The sequence below is a fragment of the Amphibalanus amphitrite genome, unplaced genomic scaffold (genome assembly GCF_019059575.1).
Source record: "Amphibalanus amphitrite isolate SeventyFive unplaced genomic scaffold, NRLGWU_Aamphi_draft 000703F_arrow, whole genome shotgun sequence".
Classification (NCBI taxonomy): Eukaryota; Metazoa; Arthropoda; class Thecostraca; order Balanomorpha; family Balanidae; genus Amphibalanus; species Amphibalanus amphitrite.
This window is the reverse complement of record NW_024882197.1, coordinates 344,147-362,940: the sequence shown is the minus strand read 5'-3', so window position 1 is coordinate 362,940 and position 18,794 is coordinate 344,147.

Here is an 18,794-nt window from a genome sequence, read left to right as displayed (position 1 = left end):
TCCAACATTTTCAAAAAACCGAGATAACCATTTGATAGACAAAGTAAAATTACGTATAACCTTTTTTGTTACGTCTTGATTCCTTTAAAAATGAAGATGTTAGCGGCGTTTGAACTTTTGCCGTTTTTGAGGCGAAAATGGCGAACATGACGTCACTAAAACGTCAATTTCTCAAAAATTTTCCGACGGATTTCTCTCAAATTTTCAGGGAACGTGTCAAATTGATGTAAGAAAAGGTACTGAAAGTTTGGCGGCGCTGCGCGCCGCCGTTTTTGAGATATCGCAAAAATTCGCGAGGGGGGGGTAAAATTTACCCCCCCCCCAGCCCCGCGCGGGTTAATCCTCCCCACCCATTAACCACAGGCAAGGGCAGCGGTTCACTAAACGGCAACAGGGATGCCCCTAACAACACATCACCCCTCCCCATCCAGGGACCGCAGGCGTGGGCAGAGTGGTCACCGAGGGGGAACAGAGGTGCCTAATGGTAACACCTCTACCCTCTCCCACCCACGGATGTCCCGTCCTGTCTGGCCCAGTCCCAACCACGTCCAGCGGGGACAAAATCAGACAGTGATATGGATTAGCATTTCTGCTGGTTTCGGTGCCAGTCATTGAGAGAAGGTGTCATGTGGTCGAACTACTACACCGTGTAGCTCTAATGGGCCTGCAGTATTTCTGAGAGGACGACTGGTGGACGGTGTTCAGCGCGCCAGCGGTGTTATCGGTTACAAGAACAAACGACTTCCTGAAAGGCGAGCCCAGTGACGGTGGTCAGGAGAGGTGGGATTATTTGGAGCTTGTCCAAGATAAGTGAACATTGGGGTGAGCATATGACCGGCCGCTGTGAATTACGGTCATACGATAACGCAGTCTGGAAACTTGCCACAGAATGAAATGAAAATCTGAAGGATAATAGTAAGATTTGAGCTCGGCAATTCTATGGAAATGATGTAATAATTTTCACTCGTCTTCGCGTGTAATAAAGTGCGAAGGAAGTGCAAAATTACATAGAACGCATTCTGCTAGCATTAACTAAACGTAAGAGCAGGAACGATCAGTGAGTTCTTATGAAATATTGAAGACTGCTAGCGGCTTAGCTTTCAAAAGACAAAAGACATATTAGCCGTTTTCACGACGGCCATCTGGTACAAATTTGGTGCACATTTGGTGCAGATTAGGTGCAGATTTGGTCAAATTAGGTTCAGTGTATCTATTAGAAGCTATCAGCTATAGGGTTGCACTAATTGCTTATATGCCTCCTTTGTCATATTATCAGAGTATCATCGATTAAAAAGCTGAAATAAATTCATAAAATGAAGATATTTGCTGTAAAGGAGGTTAGGTGCAGATTTGGTCAGATTAGGTGCTTTCGCCGGATAGCCCGTGGTGAAAACGGCTATTACATCGATGCTATCATCCAATGACATCCATCTCTCGTACTTGTTCCCGATCAGTCCAGTGTAGGTAAGTACATACATAGCGATCCCCACTACAAGGCAATGTGCAGCGCTTCCACCTTCCTGCACTGTCAAGCGTTCGCCTTCCTGCACTGCCCCTCTCCTCTCACACCCCATTGCATTGGCCGCCTCCCAGCACCGCCCGACAGGTGAGGTTTCTCAGCCCCGACTGCACCACCCACCGTTACCCTCTTTCTGCGCGCACTGGATCGGCCGAATGGCAGCCAAGGGCGCGACTCTGACCTGCACGGGAGCCCGCCACCTACGGCGCCGCGCCAGACGCACAAACAAGCAGACGCGCGCCTACATTTACGTGTTCGCATTCCCACGGCTGCCTGGAACATGACGTGTGAGGCGCCTCTGATGTATGGGTGGACAGAAAAGTAAATTTATTTATAGAACTCAGACCTGTAGGCTTAGTTACATTATATTTATTAAAATAATTTATTGTTTATTTATAATTCATGTTTATAATTAATAAATAGTCTGATTATCTAATAAGTTAGAATGAATTATGTACAAATACGTTCTGCATGTTTATTAAATCAAGGCCATTACGGTTTCCAGAAGATTGATACGAAGCTTAGCACCGAATATAGTCAGGATAGAGATATGTAGAGATGGGTCCTCCCGTCGGCGATATGAATAAATAAATAAATAAATAAATAAATATTCTCATTCAAAATAGACGTCAAACAGAAAGAGAGAAACTTCTGAATGACATCAATTTTCATTACCGTTCCGTGAATCGTCATATATCTAATGTAGCAACTTGTTTCAGAGCATCATTTCCCATACACTACCACAATAGTTCTGGCGATATCCTCTCTGAAACTTCAGGGGGATTATCCGAATTGATCGTCATTCCAACTGCACTTCGATCTATAATTAATGCAAGTAGAGAATGATGTTAAACATCTCGTATTCTGATACATACAGGTTAGATTGGAACATACGATGATTGATGAATGTGTTTTTGCTAAGCGCAGCATTTTTCCTTCCACTTACCACTCTTTCCAACTCCTGGCGCTCCAAAGAGGACGATTTTCACCTCTGACAGGGAGGACTTTTTTCGTCGGATCACTCGCAGGTTGGAGGACATGGTGCGGGGCGCGCGTGGCGGCTCACCGCGCTGGCGCTCCGACACAGACCAGGCCTGAAAATAGAGCGCAGCAGTGAGACCGCATCAATAGCGGCAGACATTCTGGGACAACACTTGTGGAAGCTGACGGCCCTGTTGACAGCGAAGGGGAGCCGTAGTTATGCTAAGCCTGCTTATCGGCGTGAGTAATGACCGTCGTATCTTGGTATGTCGCCGATTTGCGAGCGGAGGTATCTCTAAATCATGGACAGCGTCAAAACACAAACAGGCTCGTGTATACGGTGTCTGAGCAGGTGTCACTTCACAAATCTCGACAGCAGAGTAAATCTGTGCCACTGCCAATTAGTCAAAGTGATAAGACAAGCGAGCCACTGTTTGCCAAGGGAACAAAAGTCGCTGAGCTCGTCCGGTGACATTCACACATCTCGACAGCTATCGACCATGCACTCCTGCAACGGCGCCGACTCCTATAATGCCGGGCGACCAGGCTTTCTTTGGTAGCCCTTTCACCCGGACTTCGCCATTCGGACATCCATTATAGAATGGCACTCTGTGTGGAGACTGCCCGTTAACAGCCCTACGGATGATACCGACTGCGAACATGCTGGAGACGGTTGTCTTTCAGCCCCCACCGACTGACTGAGGGTCGAAACCGACCGAACAGATACCGTTCTCATTCAGCGATCGGAGCAGCCACTCGACAGGGTCGGGCAGGCAGAGCAGGACACCATTCAACAGCGTGTCCGTGTCACACTGCACGACATGGGTACTCCCAAACACTTCCGAGCGGCCAGTTCACGCCGTCAGCAATGACATCAAACAGGCACCAGCCCAAGCTAGGCACCAACAGGAAAGAGCACTAACCGAGTCAGTCACCATTCAACAGCATGCTAACCCAACCCATGCACACAGGAGTACTATGGCCATCTTACATCACTCGAAATTTGAGAGAAGGCGAAAAATGCAATGCCGCACGGGTGCACGTCGGGTCAAAGCCCGTCGTCAAAAACTCTTGATCAAACTAATCTTTAAGCCCAATACCAAATAAAACGTTAGGACTAAGCGTATAATAGAGTGCCTTGGCTGAGCACTGCCGGGGTTATCGCCACCACTGCGCGTGCACTATCTCTTGTCTAATCGTCCCGACAAGGTCGCTGACGCATTTTTACCGACGCTGGCACCGATCCAGACACACAGGTCGTTTGTAAAGCGTCGGACGATGGCCGTCGTCGGTCCATGACGGCACATTTGTCCGTGGATAAGTCCGGTGATGCATGCTTCAGTTTTTGTTGGAGCGACTTGTCAGCCGAGACCGAACAAGTTAGAAGTCGCTTAGGGCTAGTGGGGGTGGGCTTAAATCGTTTTAACGTTTTTGATAATTGGGCGAATGCTGGCAGCCTTTTTCTAGGCAAAATTTTTGTAAAAGTTTATTTTAGGCAAAGCCTTTTTGAGTTACTGTTGGGAGTGCACAAGTATTCGTTTGTGCAATGTTGATATGACCATCGAAATAAGCACACATAAACATTTTCAAATATTCAACATGCATCATCCCACAATGCAAATCATTTGGCATGTAACTGAGACGGCTTCAATGATATTCATTCAATGATGAAAGTCCAGGGAACTATGCCTACCACACGAGGTGGGGTGTAGAAAAAGGGGATGTTGACAGCGGCTCAGCTGTCCAACTGTTCCGTCACAGTCTCATCCAGTGTGGATGAGGCTGTGACGGAACAGTTCCCTGGGGAAGGGAGGGGGGGGGGGGGCTGAGGAGAAGTGGTCTCGGGTGGTGGCGAGTGGTGATAGCGTGGTCACCCGCTGTCGCTGTCACTCAAACAGGTGCCGGCCCACCCGGTCGCGGCGGCGGCGCCTTGACTTTGCCCCTGTTATTCTGTTTGAGTTGGCGCTGGTCCAGCTGGGTCAGCCGGTAGGCAGTAGGCCGGACCGGGCCGGCCGCTGCCGCCCTCAGGTGCCCCCGCGCGGCCCGCAGTGCCGACCGCCGCGGACCCCCCAGACCTCCCCTAGCTCAGAGTGGCACTCATCTGTGACCTGTCAGCTGATCTGATCCAATTTATTTTGAAAATTTAAATGTTCCAAACATGTTTATACACGAAACCGCCTCTGGTGCGTAGAAACTAGAAATCCTTGTCAATGCTTAAACGCATTGACGTAGACCCGGATTCCGATTCCGCATTATACTACTACCGGATATTGGGTGTCGGTACCTTCCATTGTATAATGTATGCGTCTCGGAGAAACTCTCGTAAATGAAACATAAAAGTCTTTAATGTCCGTAAGTGAGACCAATCCCCACTGACACTTCTGTGGTTCTTATCATTGAAAGCAGGGCTTCTAATGCTCAGGCGCGAGATATCACGCCCGTTTGAGACATTTTTTTCACTGACAGGCGCGCTTCTTGTCATCTCGTTTCGGATCGTTAGGAACTCCTCAATACGCAATAGCTGTTCAATGCATTGAGCTATTGACACGGACAAAACCACAAACGTCTTGAGATATAACAGGCGAAGTTTGCGCAGCTTTCACCATAAATTTTTAAACAGGTGTCATTGCACTAGCGGCCGTAGAGAGCAAGGATACTTGAGACGAGGTGTTAGTAACACTGATATTAGTTGTCGAACAAAGAACACCTGACGACGGCCGGAGAAGTAACTGGCCGAAACGTTGTGAAACTAACATCTCAACTCAAGACGGGGACGAAAGTCCGACAGAGCAAGGATGATGGGCATTGGGCAAAGGTACTAGGACAACGTGTCCTTTCGAATCATTTCTTTTACTTTACTCTGCAGTGCAAAAATAAAACGTAGCAATCATGTGTCATTTTTCATTCTTAATGAAAAAGTGTTTCCCCCAAATTACATTGATATGTTAAATCAATGCACCTACAAGTCATCCAAGGTCCAGCAAGATCCCGGATCTTGGATCTTGCAGATCTTGGATCCCGGATCTTTTTGGGATCTTGGCACAAGTCTGCAGTGAAGTAGGTAACTATATGCCAAGTGTGTCCAGTGAGACGATGGTTAGCACTCGCATTAGCTCAGCCCCCTCCACCTTCATACGGCTTGTCTCCTAAGAATTAATCGCCACAGTCTGCATTCTCCCGGACAGTTCCTGGCGCCGCTCGCCGCCCCTGCAGGAGCGCCCATGGTGGCATACCTGACGCCGGCTCGGAATGCGCACCAGGAAACCCCTCCCGGAATCGGCAGCCGGAAACCCGCCACTTCCTGTTGACGGTGGCTCGGGCCGACGCCAGACCCAGAGCCCGGTACACCATGCACAGGTGTGGTGTGATTCATTCCGCGCTCGGCCAGACGGCGCCGAGGTCCCGGCACTCCTGAGTGATGCACGAATCGGTTCACCAGTCTGCGCTCAGGTGCATACCGTGGTACAGACGTGTAGGTAATCAGGCGCATGCCGTGAGACGAACATGTGTTGTTGGAGATGATCCCAGCCTTGGAGCCACTGAAGGTCATGCCGTTGGCAGCTTTGTAGGATCAAGGAAGTGAAGTTCCGCTTTTCAAAGGAAGGAAGTCTAAACACATTCTTTTCCATTGCGTGCATCATAGCCACTCACTATCATTCCTCACTCCGTCCAGTTTTTCTTTTAATTGTTGCATTTCATATTCATTGTTCGCCACACATCAAAGGTTTCGGACCATTTAAGACGTCAGTGCTCCAGCCTACCACCATATCTGAGTTCACAGCCAGAAAACATCGCGCTCTCAGCAGTCAGCAGTCCGCGGCGGTGCCGTCTGCGACGACGTGCGACTCCGGCGTCGTAAGCAGGTGCCGTCTGGCTCGGCGCCACGGGCGGGCGGGCGGCGGTGCCAGCCGGCGGCGGCGGCTGATAAAGTGGTGACTAACAGGCGAGGCGGCGCGGCTACCTGTGCTCCGCGTGTGCCGCCTGTCAGCGGGCCGAGCTGCAGCCGCCGCCGCGGGAGCGACTGAACCGGGTCAAGGTGGCGGCCTTAGGCGCGCTCCGCCGCCTCTCTGTGGCTGGCTGCGGTCCGACGCCGCGCCGGCCGCCGCCACCGCCCACTGACAGCCACCCAACTGCCTCTTTGACCGCTGTCAGTCACGCAGGGTCAAGTTCAGATAGACCCCTTTGCTGTTAAGTGACACATACTGGAAAGGGCGACCCTGCGTTCATATATTGCCACCCTCACGCACCAGACCATCGTTGGCAAATATGTCCCTTTCGGAGTAAGGGGCACTTTCGCAAAGGGACACTAGCCAAAGGGCTTTTCGATATGAACTGGACCCTGGTCAGTCGATTGCATTACATGGCGCTACCATTGGTGAACCCACTGTTTCTTGTATGTCCCTGCCCATTGCCCGTGCATTTTCATTTCGGTACCTGTTAGACAGAACACTGGATAAAAATGCCTGGACCAGCGAGAGTGGGAGATGCTGATAAGGACATATTTGTGTTATGAGGTTATCGGTGGAGAGAGGGAGAGATGGCTTGATAATATTGCACATTAGGCTGCAATTGAAAATTGCTATAAAATAAAGTTGTGTCTTCTTGGATTGTACCGAAGACGCTTATTTTTATACAAGTTTGCTTAGGCATGCAATCAAGCTGAGTTTATGTATGTAAAAATGCCGCAACAAAACATTTACACATTTGCTCTCACTATAATATTATTTTAAGCTGGCTGTTATGGATGTACGAAAGCTCGCGTTGCATGCCTCATTATCGATCTGAGATTATCGTGTCCAGTTTCGCCCCGGCCCCAGCAATTATCATTCCATCAGTTATAACTGAGCTAGCACATACAGCTAGCTGTTCCTAGGATTTTGAGACTTGTCCAGCTCTTCAATGAACCGTAACTGATACTGCTAACTGGAAAAGTCATGACGATCGTCGGGCGGCGGTGAGCCACTCTGATGGACTGGGATTAGGCGGCCGATCCCGGCTACTGTGGTTATCTGAGATTGATGGATGACCCGGCGTCGAACACTGAGCTCTGTGCCTCCACCAATGACGTGTTTTGGCAGATTGCCTGTTGGTGTTTGGCCACCAGAAGAGTGGAGGTTGACTGATTCAGACAGACGCTACACCACACAAATAATCCAACGTGCAAGCGCATGTGCTGACTTTCGTGTGTGTTGAACGACAAAGCTTTTAGCGTTCGTAAAAGCTACGAACGTTAACGTTCGTAGCTTTCATTGCAACATGAACATAATATCATTTTTAACACCATAATATTCGTAATAATACTCAAACTATAGGCGGCGGAACGAGGGGGCACCGGGGCACCGTACCCCCTTTGATTTTTGGCATTTTAACATTAGCTCTATGGGCATTGCACGGAAAGAATGGGACCAAAAATCGGCAGTGCCTCCCCCCTTAATTAAAGGTGATCCGCCGCCACTGGTTCAAACTAGCCATAGCTCACCTTCAACGAATGTGTTGAAAGAGATGAACAACACCCATGGATGCAAGCATTCTATTCAACTTACAAACTTTCGAGTGTTAAAAGAGGCACACAACATTTTTGGGTCTAGGTAGTGGCGTACGAACCGGGTCCTCATTCTCTAGAATCCGGATAACGGCACCTTCCAGAAGCAGTCTTATTATGCATGTATATTAAATACAACTATAAAGCGCAAAGCACCGATTGTTCCTGATTGTATTTCTCCGGTGAACTATGTAAGCCTCCTGAACAGCGGAGCGCAACAAACGGTAATTGCCCAAAAGTCCTAATGGTAATCTACTTGCCAAAGGTACCGGGCTGTGGGTGATCTTCCAGCTCACAATGACGAGAAGGGATCGGCATGCTATTGTTTCTAACCCCAATTTACTGTCAGAAATAATCCAGTTGGCTGGACATCATAACACTGAAAACGGCTTTCAAAATGTGTGACTGTATCATTTCTCTCATGCTTTGTTCTTACATTTGGAAGAAGATTGAGGAGTGGTTTTTGGACTTTGAAAGGCTGTCTTCCATCTCAGCCGGCAGCTATATCCACCTTTCAGGAGCCAGAAACAGCTGCAGCCACATATGCTCACGCATGTAGCGTGCCAACTTGCGTGGTCCCGAATTATTCCACACATTCCGCGCATAGCTCCAGAAATACGCGTGTGCGAGCCATGGCGGCACCCTTCCGGCCGCGGTCACCGCCGCAGCAGTGGCCACTAACCACTAACCACGGACGATTGCCAGTGACGTCACAAGTATGACATCACTGGCTCTGGACGTGGCAGTAGACGCTTTCGGTCCGTGGCGTCAAGCGTGGAGTCTCCCACATGTGCTGTCTGGGCTTGGGTCCCAGACTCCCACATGTAGCCCGGTGCACGAGATTACGGCCCGGAAACGGCGAGCGGGTGGGTGACGTCCATTTATGCGGCTTCCGTCGCTTTAATTGCGGCTTCTGTCGGGTCCATGTCATTCAGAGCAGGGAAATCGTCCGTGACGGGTCATGAGACAGTGTGTTTTGAGGCGCCTCATCCCTCCCGGATTTGTCTAGCAGCGTCTACCAAGTTGGGCGGGCGGGAAAACGGTAGGGTGCCCCATTTATCTCGATCAGGGTGGTGAGCGGAATTTCGGCAGTCCGATAACTGCTGTTCCGGGCGGGAGACAATCGCAGCCAGAAGTAACTCTTCGGTCCCGGAAAGGCCCGATGGCGCGTCCGTTTGTCTATTGGTCGAGCTATTTTTAGAAGACCCAAAACAGGACCCAATGTCGTCTCAACAATCGGCATTCCAATGCGGATCTAGATAATGGGGTGATTCTCATAACAAGCGATATGTTTAGATTAACGAGCGATTTCACAAAAGCGATGAGACACTTTGTCGCGCCTGTTTCCATGCAGTTTGTCTCTTTCATTGCGTTTACAATATGATAAAATATTTACCAAATGTTCCACTTCAGTTGATATGGTTATTGGTTATACCACTGCAATGTAGTGTTTTCATCTTTCAACGTTTCCGTCGTTGGTTTCAGGTGTGTCAGTGTCGATGCATTACACAATATTTGTTGTTTTTACATATTGCTCAAAATCGTTCTCGTTCTATTTGATTGATAAATTATCAGCCTTCAGCATGAACTAACCGTCTAAAAATGCCACAGATAATGTTCCATGGCAGGTGACATTTACCTACTGAGTCGTATTTTGCAGGTTTTCCGCGATTCCGAATGATGGATAGTGAGCACTTATCCCTTGAACCGTTATCGGTCCGTTTTCAGCGGCTGTGTGACCACTGGCTAAACCTTTATGTGCCCATGAATGAAACGCTGTCACCCTAAGTGGCGCAGCAGCAAAAGAGGTGCGACATGAAAAGAGAAAACAGCACTGAACAGCCAGCCATCATTCATGGGAAGTCGGCCGATATCCGTGAGGGCGCCGTGGAACCAAGTTCCAACGCGAAAATGATGAAGTGTTGACTGAGTGCGAAATAAAATTCCAGTGACGAAATATGTGAACAGATTGAATACGACAGGAGCATATATACAGATGTTGATCAACAAACTTAATTCGTTGGATTTTTAAGTCATTCATCGTCATGGCCCATGGGGGAAATTGATTTGTACTCACAAAACACATTAGTTCAACACTGCAGAGCTATATTTTAGCAAACCAAACGAATTACATTTAACTCAGTTTATCGTGGCTATAACGATAACCGCTCCTTATGGCTGAGCTACAATATCAGCTCCTACGCCGGTCACGGGACCACGCCCTAGTGCCTCCGGTTCGGTGACGTGTTAGGGGGTCACGCCAGTATTTCTGGTGCCGCTGATGTGTCACAAGGACGCGCCATTGTCTCCATGGTGTTTCTAACGTGGCCACGAGGTCACGCCAGTGCCCCTGGTGCCTTTGACGCTTTTTCATGGTGACGCCAGCGCGTCTGGCGCCTATGACGAGGTCAAGTTCCAGTATCTTCGTCCACTGCCGTGTCACGAGGTCATGCTGCCGCGCCCTAGTGTTCTTCTGACATATCCCGTAGCTCGTCAGTGTCTCTGTATGATCATCTGCCCGCGGCCGGGCGGTGACACTGGCTCGTTCGGAGACTGCTCTCTGACACCTCGTGACACACCGCGAGAGACATGACTCGGGCCCGTCTCGACCAGCCGCAGACACCTGGCAGGCGCCTGACGGATCTGGCAGCCATTTGGCAGCACCGCAGCTGAGTCGGCAGATCGGTATTTGAGGGACGCGGCGCCCCTCGCACGCGGCGGGGCAGAGAATGATCATGGTCACACCTCGCAACTTGGAAGCACTATCCAGCGCGATCGGCAGCCAATCTGAGCTGATGGGTGATCGCACCAGTTAACCTGCGCTCAAGACCTTGGTAAATTATAGGATGCGCCCGTAATGGTGTAAAAAGGGATTGAGATTGGCGTGGTGAGCCACCAATCTTATAATCCCTGCTCAAATACTTCCAACTATTTGCATCTGTCATCACAGACCACAAAGAATGCTGTATGTATATCTTCCTAAAATTTATGCGTCTGGATTCTAAAAATAACTGTAGCTTATGAATAATGTTCCAACGACAGATGAAGTAGGCATTTTGACGTCGATGCGGATCACGCGTAGCCATATTTTTAGCCATATTTTTGTCCTAGAAGACAAATGGGAGGCGGTGGTAATCTCCAGACGTGATTGGAGGCCCCAATGACGGCCGCTGTGAAAAGCAAACGTCAGACGGTGGAGAAAGACGTCCGCCGTAGCGGGAGAGCACAGACAGAGAGGCGATGCGAGAAACATATCTAATAACAGTTTAAAACGTAGTATTTTGAGGAATGCTTTTGCACATCGGATGTTCAGTAAATGTTAACAGCACCTAAAATGACATTTTTATCTAAATGAGTGAGTAAGGAGCAGCAAGATGACTACAGCCGACATTACTCTAGTGATAGCTTTGCGCTAATGATCTCTCAAATGTTTGTGCAATACGCATTTTGCATGCAATATTGCAATGAGAGAACATAACTATAGGCAGATTGTAAAAAACAGCGTTTCAAATGTCAGCTGCACACAGGTAGAGACGTGCTACACGTCGATTCATAAAGAAAGAGTTGTCAGCGCTTCCCCATTTTGGCACCGTTCGTGCTGTCCTCCAATTGACAAACAACAGAATCCGGATATTTAGATTGGAAACTCGCCGCCGCGGCGCGGCCCGATGTCGGTCGCGGCCCGCAGACCTGGCAATGAGCGCCGATCTCCGCTCGAACGGAAGGCATTGCATCAGCACCACCGTGGCCTGTAACCGCAGAGAGTAGGGACTTCTACCCCCCCCCTCGCTGACCCGGGGCGGGGGAGGTGCGCCCGAGGCAGCCAAGCGTCGGCCAGTAAATCGCCCGCGGCCATCCGACCTGACCGAGTAAGACCGCCGTACCGGACAATCTGGCCGTAAGTTTGTGCCGGCCGCAGCGTGACGTTATCAGCGAGTGGAGCGCTCCTGAACAGACCTACTTTTCCGGTCACTAACCACAGGGGACCGCCGGGCTCAGCCGGACCGACACGAGCGGCCAATTTTACTAGCTCGGCCTAACGTTCGCACCGGAACCGGCCCGGCCATTAGCGGAGCAGAGCTAAATGGGAGCGATAAATGCAGAGCCTTTATAATGGACAGTTGGTACCCAATTCTACAAATAAATTACAATGATATAGTATGTGTAACTGGGAGTGTCCTGATTGTAATGAAATGGGTTATTAGTGCCTCAACATTTGATTAATCAAACCAAGCATGAAGACAAACATTTGATTTCAGATTTGAAGTCCTGTCAATCTGTAACTAATCTCTAAAAAATCGGCCTATGACTCTTCCAAGCATATCTTGCATTCCAACACCCTTTCAGCCTAGCGACATTTATTAACACCGAAATAACACGGGAGAAAAACAGTGTGAATAGCGGGCGATGAAGCCGTCTCGTGATTTCAGCAGCTCCTTTCTTTGCTGCCAGGGAAGACGAATTGCGAGCCAACTGAGCAGCGGCAGGTTGGGATTCGGCCGGTAATTTTGTCGTTCCTGAACAATTGATGATGCGTTCGGACAGTTTGTGCACCGGTCTGTGGACACCGGCGGTCTGTGAACAACTAGACATCTTGCACCGGAAGATGTGCGCAGCACCAAGGGTGGCGCTCTCAGTTGTGCATCAACCTCTGATAGCTTTCCTCATCCTTGTCTGCATATTGGCCACGGAAGGCTTATGTATCGAACCAATGTTCAGCTAAACACGAAAGCCATAATAAATGTGGATGAAGTGTTCATATCCAAACAAGCAAAAAAAAAAAAACAGCCCATATCACCGGTCTTGGCGTCTCGGTGCTGGATTCAGCGAGAACCCGCTGAACAAATGTAACGACATGTCATCACACTGTATAGGCCACGCAAAGGACGACATGCAGCTTCGTGAGCTTGGTACGATTTTACTTCTCTCAGGAGTCTTCGGCGGATTGCTGGTGAAACGGTCGCGCATACGTAGGCATTTTGTTCCCTGAAAATTCCAAATTTATCTTCCAGCAGCAATCGAGCCTTATGAGTCGAGGCAGAATGCTATTGACTACACATCAAATATCAATTCCAACGATAATGATATAGAGAAGGTAGCTATACTTCAACCAATATTAGTCATGTGTGCTCACTGCTCACATTTTAATAAGGACATGTACAAGACAACAGAAGAAAGTCACGATGGGAGCTTGTGCACTTATAAGACCACGCCAGCAGACCATAAATTCATCACCTTGCTGCCCTTGACCCAGAAATACACACACGTTGAGAGTCTAGCCAGACATATTACGAATGAATATGAATGGGTGAACACACTGGCTTTAATTCCAGAATCACCAAAGTTCCGTGTAGCAGCATTAGCAGCACAATAGATCACTCGAAAAAGGAGAACTTCCTGGCAGTAGGTGCAACTTTTGTTGTTCGCTTCAGTTACTGGTCATGGAATACATGTAAAAGCACACAGATACTGTTGTTTTGTTATTGTTTTGAATCATTTGAATCAGCTAACCATGAGGTGGCTGGCGCCAAACACACCCGACAAGAGAAGTCATCAGTCACTTGCAGCTTTGGGCGCGTGCCATTTAAAGATGACCGCGCAGGCTGCGCAACAGACATCAGGAATGATGACCACTGATGACAAAAATAAACGACTAAGAACGAGCCACTACGGCGCGAGTTAAATTTTGCTACACTAATGACTCATGTAATGCGTCACATTATTATTTTCAGCCACTCAAGAGTCCCATCTCTCTGGTGTTGGTGTGTTTATTTCCAGTCGAGACGCAGATTGATGGATCGGTCAAAGGTGACGTGATGGGTGCGTGTGAACATTCGAGGAACACGACGTCGATTAATTACACTGCACGAAAATAATCAGAGGGGGCTGATGAAAATAAGCTATCGTTTTTCTGAGGCATTCTGTCCGAGCGTTAAGTATTCATGTGTTCCAATTTTGAATAAAGGAGCAAAATACACCTTTTTGCACTCAAAATAGGCATCTTTTCATTCAATTTCGGCGAATTGCATTCAATTTTAGCGATCTCTCATTTGCTTTGAATAGAGAGATCGCTAAAATTGAATGCAATTCGCCGAAATTGAATGAAAAGATGCCTATTTTGAGTGCAAAAAGGTGTATTAAGCTAAGCAATAAGCATGTCTCCTGCCCATTGGTATGCCATTGATGCCATAGAAATTACCGTGAACAAATGATGAAATTATGTTGATGTTTAAATGTGCCTCATGATAAGCAGCTCTGTCAAGCTCATGATGAAAATAACGTCGTAAACTCATTAAATTAAAATTGATAAGACCAAATCATGTTATCATAAATACGCAGTTATTTATCACGTGACTGTGACATCGATCATAACAAGGGACACGCCAGGGGGGCATTCAATCAAGCGCAGCCAGCGCGACAAGTCACTTGTGATGTTCGATGTCTGACAAACAACTATAACATAAAACATATAATAAGCTTATATGATTATATGCAACCGATAACTCAGGATCGAATAATATAAACAACAAGGAAACGCTCGAGACAAAACGCATGGCTTTGTATGAAAACATGTTAGATCAAAGAAGGTGTGGACAATGGTTGCAAACGCGTGTGTCATTTTTGTGAACTTCCAAGCTCATATAAAAGGCATGCCTGTAGTCGATCCAAATTTAGGGAAAATGTAGAATCTAATCAAAATAGGCCACAAAAAGTATGTGTATAGAAAAAGCCATATTTGCACCCACGGTGTTTGTCGTCTTACAACATTTAACGGTGGGCTGCATCAAACATTAAAATGTTACTTTGTATATTTTCGAACATATATTGTGGCTTGTGTGAGTTAAAAATAAGAGCTTATATAACCGAACTTGAAATTCGATAATTCAAAATTAAAGTCCGATTTTATGGACTTTCTCGGGATGCATTTTCAATTAATTGCGACAGGAAATAGGGATTTAACGCGGCGCCGCGTCGTCTCATAAATAAGACACGGCGACAAAATTGTGGCATTTAACGCCTCCCCTCCTTTTCTGCAAGTCGGTAGTCAATCAGTGCTGCTTCACTGAATAGGGTACCTACCTGCAAGAACACCACATTTGATCTCGGTCGAAGGATAATTAGCATAGGAAAATTTACGGAAGAGAAATATGGTCTCGCATATTGTCTTTTGTCAGCCGTTAGTGACTTGGTGACATCTCATCCTAACCACATAGTTTAGATCTAAATCAATTTCCATATGGTCATTATTCACTGTTGTAATACAAAAAAATATATCTGATGGAACATCCACGATACAAGTCAAACAGCTAAGATATTTCCAGAATCAGCACATCTTTTTCATGTAAATTTCAGGTGATCCAACAGTACTCGTCAACGTTACTCTGAGCCGAATATATCAATAAATAAAGTCACACCCAGGATTTGTTGAAGACGTGAGGTATAAAGGCGTATTCATCAGCCCTGATATGGTCAAATAAGATACGATTTTGACCATCTTATCACAACAATCAGAGTGAAAATAACTACACAGATGATAGCAGCCCTATCCGTTTCCCGGCATTCGCTTGGTCTGCTTACCTGATCCAGCTCTCACTCTTAAATCTTAAGATTAGATCACAGCCGACTCCTCCTGTGTTCCCGTGCTCCCGAGAAGGCGCACGATTCAGTCTCGTTTCTGCTCTCCAGTAACGTCTGCGTCTGTTGGGACGGGCTCTGTCACCTCCAGTCTCCTCTGCTGACCGACGAAACGTCCCTTACTCGTCAAGGGCAGGCCAGCCGCCACTTAGGTCGACACAGATATGAGTCTGCGCAGGATTTCCCACATTCACTATAACACAGCCTTTCAAATCAGTTGAGCTCTGACCGTCTGAAATCCTTCGCGTGCAGGTCGGTTCACGTCACCTCCCGGTCGGGTCGGGTCGTCAGGTCAGGTCAGGTCACCTCAGGTCAGCGTCGTGGCGCGGGACGTGCAGCGCGCGCCAGTGAGCTGCCCTCGATCGCTGCGGCGGCACTGCACCCACTGCCGGAGGCACTGTCTGTTTGGACATTCCCGACCACAAGGCCAGCAGTGCCTGGCTCCGCTAATATTAGCAGGGTACCGTGCGCGCGCGCAGAGTTGAGAACCCCGGGGAGGGCGAGTTGAGGACCACCGCCGACGCGTCGACCGCGACGGAGGGTGACCGGCGGGTTGTTCCATGTCGTCGGTGCGGTAAAGGTGACATCATCGGGACACTGGAGCCGACGAAACAAAATGGCGACGATCGTGCTGCTGGACCGCGGAGAACGGTGTGTCAGGCTCAGCAAACAGAGGCCGGCATAAAGCTCACTCGTCGTAAATATGCCTGTGCCTCTCAACGCCTCTACCTGCTCACGAAATAGATGGCTTATTGTTCCACCACCCTCATTTCAATGGTGAGCAGGGTTTCAAGCTCAACACCATGACTTTAAAAACACGTCAGCTCGAAATTCCAAGCATCTCATTGCCTCGGTTTGGGCTCCCGGAATGATCTTTTTCCTACGTCGGATGAAATTCAAACACAGGGCATTCTCTTCACAGTCATGATCAACAGCAAACAGGGTCAATTTCACAGAATTTACGGCAATGGGACTGCAGGATATGCGCCTGACATTAGTACGTGCCGGCACCCAAACAATAACCTGGCCGGTGCGTTCCTCTGGCGCACAGCATACTTATTTGACGCGTGCCTAACGGCGTAGATCGCTCCAGACAATCCTTATGTCACCTGAATATGTGATGATCGTTTATCATATTCCCCATGCATTTAAACTTACCGTACGTACATAGCCTCCTCTCGAGAGGGTTATTACATGGACGGAATGCGTGTGGGAACCTGCAATCGACCGGGACGTGTTATATAACACAAAATAATCAACAGCATGCTTCGAATTCATAAACAACGTAAGCAGAAGCTGTTACTCAATTACATAGCACGACAACAATATTTACAAATTATATTTACTTATGGAAAAGCATTGATCTAAGCAGTAGCGGCGGAACACCTTTAACCTTCGCCCCAGTGGGGGGGGCATATGTTACCACCCTGTCGCGTTTTTTGCGTGTGAATAAAAAACCGCGGCGCGTAGCGCCGCGCCGCTTGGGGTAGCTTTTGGTACATCAATTTTTGACAATGTGTGAAATTTTTGACCCCAGGTCATGTCAGGTCAGGTCATCAGGTCAAGTTTACTGACCAAGCCTAAAAAAGTTTGCAATCATGTCCAGCCTGCAGTGTTTGTCAGAAAGGTTTGAAACTTGGTGGATTGCATGCTGTTATGGGCGCCTACAATTTATATATCTCGGATTTTTTATATCCGTGACCTAAGGTCAGGTCAGTGGCGTGACCTTTCCATTACAAGTCAATGGAGAAAAATGAAAATGCCTCTAGATCCGTGTGTACGCATCGGAACAGTCCAAATATTTCAGAATCACAATGATTTAGTCCACTCGTGATGACCAAGGTGTCATTTTTGCTGATAGCCTCTAGACAGGTCATCCGAGGTCACTTGAGGCTACAAACAGTTTTTTGCCAATAACTCGCGATTGGAAAGAGATAGAACGCTGGGGATGGTCTCATTGTGTTTGTCTTGTTGAGACGCATCGACTGATATGCAACATGACCTTTTCCGGTAAGGTCATGACCTTGACCTGAGGTCAAATTTTCAAGTTGACCTTTCAAGGTCAAATTATAGTCCATTCGACGCGTCTCGGCGAGGGGAACACGATTCTGGCAATAGAAATGTCGTGACCTTTTGTAGTCGAAAGTTATTGTCGAAAAACACTTTTCGTAAAAACAGCTATTTTTGGAGTTTTTGCCCTCTGGAGGCTAAACTGTTGACCTGAGGTCAATATTGATAATGACCTTTTCAAAAGAAGAGTTCAAAAGCTATCGATTGCTGTTCTATGCGTTTTTCTAGCTACCATAGTTCCTGAGATAGCGGCATGTTTTCTGAAAAATATAATGACAATTGGCAAATTTTGACCTTTGATGACCTCTGGTGACCCCAATATTGCTCTAAGGTGAAAAATGACCGAAATACTTTCAAACGTACGCATTGAGAGCTATCGACTGCTTTTTACCGCGTCTTTCTAGCCCTCTTAGTTTTTGAGTTAGAGGTGGGTGGTAACATATGCCCCCCCTCACTAGGGCGAAGTTGGCTGAGACCGCCACTGGGGCGCGGGTTAAGGGGGGGGGGGCACTGCCGACTTTTGGTCCCATTCTTTCCATGCAACGCCCATAGGGCTATAAATGTTAACCCTCGCATGTGTAGGGGGGGGTCGGATGGACCCCCCCATGGTTTTTCGCGAATAACTCGCGTAAAAAGCGGCCGATCGCGACGAAACTTTCAGTACCCTCACATTGATCAATTTTACACCTACCCTGAAAATTTCATGACCCTGACCCAAATGACCTTTGACCTGTGACCTCTTTTCCGAGACCATGTTTGGCCGGAATCGCGATTCTGCGTATGTCGGCTCGCATTAGCCGCGCGTTTGCAAGCTTTTCGTGGTTTCAAACGTTCAAACATGTGATTTGATGTTGCTTCCATGCAATAGGGTGGGTGTCAAGGTCACCTGAAGGTCAGGTCAGGTCATTGACCTTTGGTGACCTCGGGTGACCTCGGTTCACTTTTTCGAGCTGTACATGTTTCTAGGCTAGTTTTTGGAGCTGAATTCGAATTTAGCAACCATTTGAACATTTACGAAGTAGTTTTGGTGCCTTCGTAACATGTTAC